This window comes from Vespa velutina, chromosome 7 (genome assembly GCF_912470025.1).
Source record: "Vespa velutina chromosome 7, iVesVel2.1, whole genome shotgun sequence".
NCBI lineage: Eukaryota > Metazoa > Arthropoda > Insecta > Hymenoptera > Vespidae > Vespa > Vespa velutina.
In genome coordinates this window covers 1,402,501-1,410,412 of record NC_062194.1, presented here as the reverse complement: position 1 = coordinate 1,410,412, position 7,912 = coordinate 1,402,501, and positions in this window count along the sequence as shown.

The window sequence follows — 7,912 nt, the reverse complement described above, 5'->3', positions numbered from 1 at the left end:
TGCTAGAAAGAGGACACGATTTCTCTCTCTCTCTCTCTCTCTCTCTCTCTCTCTCTTTCTCTCTCTTTCTCTCTCTTTCTTGTTTTATCCATTTCGTTTTCCTTTTCCCTTATGTTCCTTCTTCTTCTTCTTCTTCTTCTTTTTCTTTTTCTTCTTCTTTTTCTCCTTCCTTTCAACGAAATACTCATGTTCGAGTCACCCTCGAAAGAGGTAGCTTGTGTTTTCCACCCCTCAATTCCCCACCCAATCCACCTCCCGCCCATCGTCAGTCGTATAAACCCGCCTTGCTACTTACGTTCGGTTCCAGTGAATTAAGCTAAGGGAAGTCAATTGGAAAAGTTTTTATTGGCTGGCGTTTAGGAATTCCATGATGCTAGCAAGAGCCCCCATATCGTTCCGAATCCTAGAAGATGTTACTACTCGCGTGGCCATTCGGTGAAACGATGGGAAATCATTTTGACGGTCGGTGATCCTTCCTTAGAGATGCCGAGCTAGATGACTTCCCTTTTTACGATAAACGTTTCGCTTTGATTCGACTTTCTTCCTTCCTTCCTTCTTACTTCTGTTCTTGTTTTCTACGATTTCCTCCCTAAAAAAAGTTCAATCGTCTTCAAAACGTTAAATTTTCTTCAAAAGTCAAACTATAACGAACGTATTATTTCGTATGACTTACTTACTCATTAATTTTCGAACAATTATCTTATGTTTTTTTTTCTTTTCTTTTCGATAGAAAAAAGAAATTTTAATATTACTTAATTTACTTTAGAATTTTAATTATATGTAATGATAAAATATTTAATCATTACATAATGTATCTATTAAATAAGAATAAGTGAAGATAAAAGCAAGAAAAAATAAAAGTAACATTACGTATCTTACGTCGAACAAATATTTCCTTTATTATTATTTTAAAAGAAATTAATTATTAATTAATTTTTTATATTAGAAATATTTCTTACCGTAAGAAATATATTATTACTAAAAAGAATTGCTCACCTCTGACAAATCGTTCATCTTTATTATTCGTTCTGGCGTTCGATCAAAAACCACATTTACTACTTACTATTAAATATTCCACTCACATCGTGATATACGCTATATCCATGCAATGTAACGACTCAAACGTAGTTCGACGATAAAACAAAATGAAGTCTCTCAATATCGAGTTAGAACACTTCTCACCTGACCATCTCTCTCTCTCTCTCTCTCTCTCTCTCCCATCTTTATCCTGACAGGAGTGCAAAGAACATAGATATATCGAACGACACGAAGTCTCGAATGTTCTTCTCTCCTAGCTGATATTCTCGAGAGCATAGATGAAATCGCGTGGAAATCATTCTACGGTCATTCGTATTCCATACCGACATCAACCACTCTCTTTCCTTCTCGTTGCTCGATTGCCACGCGCGACTCTTTTCACCTTCCCTCTTCCAAAGCAACGGCAACACCACCATCACCAATACTACCACCATCATCATCACAACTACCAATACCAACCACCGCCTGTCACTTCCCTGTTTATTTTAACACCGAGAACGTTATATTTCCCGTTCGACACACCCTATACTCTTCGCCGAATTACGGCGGCGTGCAATTTCCATGCTACCAACGAGCGTGTGCAACACTCACTGAAAATTCGTCCTCGCGCTTACTCTTGCCACGCGAGTACTTTTTCAAAGCGAAAACCTGTGACGAGAAAGACAGAATTGAGAGGGTGAAAGAGACAGAGAGAGAGAGAGAGAGAGAGAGAGAGAGAGAGAGAGAGTGGATATACCGATCGGCGAGTTTTAGGGGTAGATAGGTTAGGGTGAAGTAAACGTATATATGTACGTATCCACGTGAAATATTTTCTATCTGTATATTTCCAGGTGTCTCTGTATTTTATATGCGTGTGTATGTGTGTGCGCGCGCGCGTGTGCGCGTTTCTAACCGAAATTTCTCCTCTCGGTACATCGGATCATCGAACGGATCTATCGAATTTTACAACAGAAAAAAGAAACGTACCGGAACAAAAATGTAGCAAAAGCCATTTCGGAATCATCCCAGGTAATTCTGTTATCGGACGGATCGCTCGATTTTCCATGGAAAACAGTTGACCGATCCCGTACCGTATCGACTCGCTTAAACTCACTTCGCTCTCGCCTGACCCGCTTAGCTATTATCGAATTAGTCGTTAAAGCATTACGAATTTACGATTATACATCAGAATTTTTTATAAATTTGTAAAATAGTTTTTTTTGCCTGGCTAGACGGAGGTCCGTAATAGATCGTGTATAATAGAAATTAAACAATTTATACGACGAGATTCTGATTATACATTTTTTTTTTCTTTTTCTCTTTTTTCGTTTCTTTCTAATTTTATCGTCTAAATTCGTTGCAAACATCAATGATATCGTTTTTTTTTTGTAGTTCTATACGCATACACACAAACACACACGTACACTTATATATATATATATATATATATATATATATATATATATATATATATGTAAAATGGTTTTAAAAACAACCCCGAAATCATGTCCCCTTACGCGAAATAAATTTTACAAAACGCATCCGTGCGTCCCTCGAATCTATGTGAGAATAGTTTGCGAGTCCTGAACGATTTGATATTTCGTGAAATACGATCGACGCGGGAGGAATGCATATTCCTGATGGAAAGGTAAAAAATAAAAAAGTAAACAAAAAAGAAGAGAGAGAGGGAGAGAGAGAGAGAGAGAGAGAAGCAGAAGATAAATATCCGTGAAAGAAGAAAAAAGAGATGGATACGTAGGATTGGTCGTTCGTTTGGACGATCTTGGATATATTTTGAATCGACGACGATCTATCGAAATGATTCTCGTTTTAACAAAACACATCGTTTTATTTCGTTTGACTATATAGTATATCAAAATGGTCGGTATCGTTTTACGTGCGTACAAAACGTAGAAGAATTTCACATTACATTGTAAAGTTTCGTTGTTAACGTATCATCTTTCCTTCGAAGTATTTTGTTGCGTGAATTTTCACGTAGTTAAACTCTACCAAAGGTAAAAAATAAAAATTGCCCTTTCCGTTTCCTTTCTTTTTGTTTTGTTTTTTGTTTCTTGTTTTTTTTTGTTTTTTTGTTTTATTTTTATTCCTTCTTTCGTTATTCTTCCTCTTTTTCTTTTTTTTTTCTTTTTTTCTTCTTTTCTTTATCACACAAATTGTGACACCAACGATCAACATTTAATTATGCGGAAGGTTTGGAAACGATCAACACGATAGGGACGGTAACGATGACAGGAGAAACGATATCGTAGTTTGAAGTTAATTAGCAAAATAGAAACACACCGATCGAATAATTCGATCAGCGATTAATGAGTTAACGATAGAGCGCGATGTCCATTATCGAAATTTATCGAGTGCTGAAACAGCGGATTCGCGTAACTTGTGTACCTACACCATCGACGATCTATCTCATTGTTCTCGTTCCGTTTGAAAACAATAGTGGATATCGTTTTCATGATGGACTCGTTTCAAAGCGAATAACCGTTACTTTCGTTTCTTCTCGATTTGTTCGTGTAAAATCAAGTTACATATTGACTTCCGTGTTTGTCATTCTAGTTATATATGTATATGTATCTGTATATATATATATATATGCATATATATACAAACAGAGAAAAAAAAAATAAAAAAACCAAACAAAAGATTTTTCAAAAACACAATTTTCCAAAATACCCGCCAGAAACGAAAATAACTGAACTCGATCGGAGGATACTCTTGTATGAATCGAGGTCCATGCTAATTGCGATTGCCAGCGCGAACATATTATATCAATATGTATTTATTGTGAGTTGGAGAGAAAGAGACAAATAGACAGAGAGAGAGAGAGAGAGAGAGAATGGGGGAAGAGGGAGGAAGAGAGATGAGAAAGGAGAAACAGTGCACTGATTTATATATCGAGTGGTAAACAGTAGGAAAAAGGATGATACGTAGAATGCGACCATTCATAAAATTGATCAGTTGGACGAACAAGTGAGATAGAAAGAGAAAATGACAGTCGTGTAGATAGACAGAGAGAGAGAGAGAGAGAGAGAGAGAGAGAGAGAGAGAGAGAAAGAGAGAGAGACAGTCTATGGCCTGATTGTAAATTGTAAGCAATTTCGTAATTGCGTGGATAAAGCAATTAAGCCATTTGACTGGCTATGTACAGTAAAGCGCTCCGTGGCAAATACACTCGCTGACGATATAACCACGCATGAAAGAGAGAGAGAGAGAGAGAGAGAGAGAGAGAGAAAGAGAGAGAATAATACAATTTGGATAATACACGCCGTCTACCTGCACCACTCCGGGGTTCTTTTTCCAGTCGGCATGGACAAACTGCGTTTTCGGTGACTCGGCTCGAATATCAAGCCGTGTATTTAATGCTTGCGTCTCGGTAAAAGGATTCGCAAACGAACAAATGAACGAATGAACGAACGGACGAACGAATGAATGAACGAATAGACAGACGGGCCCGTTCAATTTCGTATAAAAGATTACTAATCTTTTGCTTTTTCATTCGTCTTGATATGATTTTGTTTGTTCTTTTTTTTTTTTTTTTTTTAATGGATTATTTTTCCATAAACAAACGATCATACCGTACAGATATATAATATATATACATATACATATATATATATATATATATATACCTAGGTATTATTTATAATTAAAATGTGTTGCTAGATCCATTACGATTTTGACATCGTAAAAATGTATTGTTCATTGTCATCGGCTATGAATAGCAATACTTTGAAAATTTATAATTTTCCAAGTAGTACAGGAGATAAAGGATGCACCGCGCAATAATGGACGGAATCGTTGCTGCATCGTAACTTCCCATGACACTGAAAACTTCCGCGAACGCAGCAGCGAAATTCTTTTTTTGTTTTTCTTTCTCTTTCTGTTTCTTGGTTTTTTTTTCTTCTTTTCCTTTTTCTTCCCCTCGTTCCATCCTCTCCGTTTCTCTTACCTATTCTTTTTGTTTTTTTCTTCTTCTTTTTCTTTTTTTTTTTTTTTTTCGCAAAGCCGAGCAATTCCGGCTCGACCGACGTAAACCTTCGCGAAATGACCCATAAAATTGAACATTCTACCGATATAAGTAGACTCATTCAACTGCTGAGACCGCATCTGTGCTGTGAGAGAGAGAGAGAGAGAGAGAGAGAGAGAGAAAAAGAGAGAGAAGACTAAGGGGCGGTTTGTGAGGGGGCGAAAAAGGGAAGACGATGAGGTTGTCTTTGATAGTCGTAGAGACAACACAAACACGCACTCAGCTCCTCGCTTTCTCATGGAACAATTTTAACGCAAATGAGAATTTTCTCTTTTCTCTCTCTCTCTCTCTTCTTCGCGCGCGCGCGCGCGCGCGTTCTCGTACTCGCGCTCTTACTCGAGCTACACGATAAACAATCGAGATAAAGGATTTATGGCTGTGCGGGAAACAGCTGCCATAAAAGTCTCGGGTTGTTTCCAATCTGTCAACCAATACCAAGAGAAAGAGAAAGAAAGATAGAACTACCTGATTCTTTCTCTTTCTCCCTCTCTCTCTATCTATCTATCTATCTCTCTATTCCTTTCTCTCTTCGTCAATCTCTTGTTGCACCTTTTGCACTTTCTCCTCTTCGATTTTATCTTCGTTCACCATCGTACGCGTCGAATTCTCTAGTCCTCTCTTCTTTTTCTTTTTTGTTTGTTTGTTTGCTTGTTTGTTTGTTTCTTTTATCTTTTTTTTTTTTTGAATTGTAAAACACAATTCTAAAGAAAACGAGAGAGAAAAGAAATTTCTTGTTTTCTGGAAGTCTCTCTCTCTCTCTCTCTCTCTCTCTCTCTCTCTCTCTCTCTCTCTCGTACACGGTAAAGCCGATCGTCCAGTTGGACAAGTTTAGGACTTCTCGTTTTCGAGCTCGTCGAAGAAGATTCGATAGCCTTCGATTACTTGAGAATCCTCTTGACTTCTATTCGCTACCGTTCGAGTCCATTCTACGATACTCGAGGATGTTTTGTCAAAGAGAGTTAGATAGAGAAAGAGAAAGAGAAAGAGAAAGAGAAAAGAGTGAAACACGGTTTCCGGTTCAGCTGGTAGACCTACGGCTTGGAAACGCATATCCATGTCCACTTGCTTTGTAAAGAGGTAACTGACTCTCGCTTTGACTCGAGAGTGGTCGAAAGGACGTCAAGAGTTACGATTTCGAATCGATTTTCTCGTATAGAAATCTTCTTGTAACGTTTTATTCGTCGTACGAGAATTTGATCGAATCTTTAGAAAAATTTCATACGTTCTCAATTGGCCGGCTATTGAATATTAAAAGACGATAAAACGTAAAATATTTTCATCTAAGGTTGAATATATATTTAAATATTTCCCTTTTTTTGTTACTTTCTTTATTTCCCCTTATTTTTTAATTTTTATCTTCATTTTGTAATGTCAATCAAAATGAACGAGACGTAGTTAGAAGCGACGAACGGAATCTCTTCAAATCATTTGGATTCATGGACTCGTTGGACTTGACACGAACGGTGAGAATATCTTATTTGATGATTATATAAGTTGGAGAGGAAGAAGTGAATAGATAGGTAAAAAAAAGCAGTTGGTTGGTATTCTTTCTTGGTGAAAGAATCGAATGAATCAAATGAATGGAAGATTGTCGACCTACATAAATTTCACGGGAAACCTTCTCGCAGAGCTGGACTCGTTAAATGAAAAAAATGATAAGTGACAGGAAAGAGAGAGAGAGAGAGAGAGAGAGAGAGAGAGAAAGAGAGAGAATGAGAAAAAGATCATCTATGTTTGAACACTGAAATGGTCGTACGTGCTTTTTGATTTATATTTCATAACTTCTGTTCCTCGATACTTTCAATTTATATACAATATGCATCTATATCAATGATCGTACTTTATAAAATATAACATTGTATTTATATCTATTTGTTAATATTATATCTATTTGTTAATATTTCATACATTCAATGTTATCGTTTATAATATAATATTGTTATAATTAAAGAAAGGAGCGGGAAAAGTAAAGGAAAGACATTTCATATAAAATAAATAAAAGAAATTGCAGATATTTTATATGTTGAAAAAATTTTTTAAATATTGACATATTTCCACGTTATTGAGTGCACGTTATTCGAGGTTCAATTGAAAATTTTATCGTTGAAAAAATCGATTGTATTGCTCATTATTAATGTTTATGAAAGTTATCGTAATATTTTCGGATATTTTCGTTGTACATACCGTGCGAGAATTCCAATAATCTTCGATGGCAAATAAAACAATGGTATATATATATATATATATATATATATATATATATATATATATATATAAAGGATATGAGAGAAGGAATGGGCTCATCTCGAATTGGATTCCTACAAGAATTGAATTCCCCTCTTGGGACGAATTAACGTACACGGTTCCACGCGCGTATTAACGAGGAACTATGACGTGTACGGTAATGGACGTTTAAATTATGCATTCGTTCATCGTGCGCTTTCTCTCACTTGTTTCATCTCTTTCTCTCTCTCTCTCTCTCTCTCTCTCTCTCTCTCTCCCTTTCTCTCTTTTTCTTCCTGCCATGTCAGCTTGGTAATTAGTTATTTATACATTCTAAGAGGGGCGTGAGTTAGTGTCAATGATTAAGAAGGATCCAGGAGAAAGTTTCGCGCCGAGTATTTAACTTTGAAAGAGAGAGAGAGAGAGAGAGAGAGAGAGAGAGAGAGAGAGAGAAAATTGCTGCTTGATATTACTGTTCTCTCTTTCTAAAAGAATAAGAATAAGAATAAGAATAAGAATAAAAAATGCGTTAAGTTAGGAAAAAAGCGATATGACATACTTATCACATACTTATGTATATCGAAGAATTAATAATGAAATTATTTTTCTTTTCCTTTTTTTTTTCTT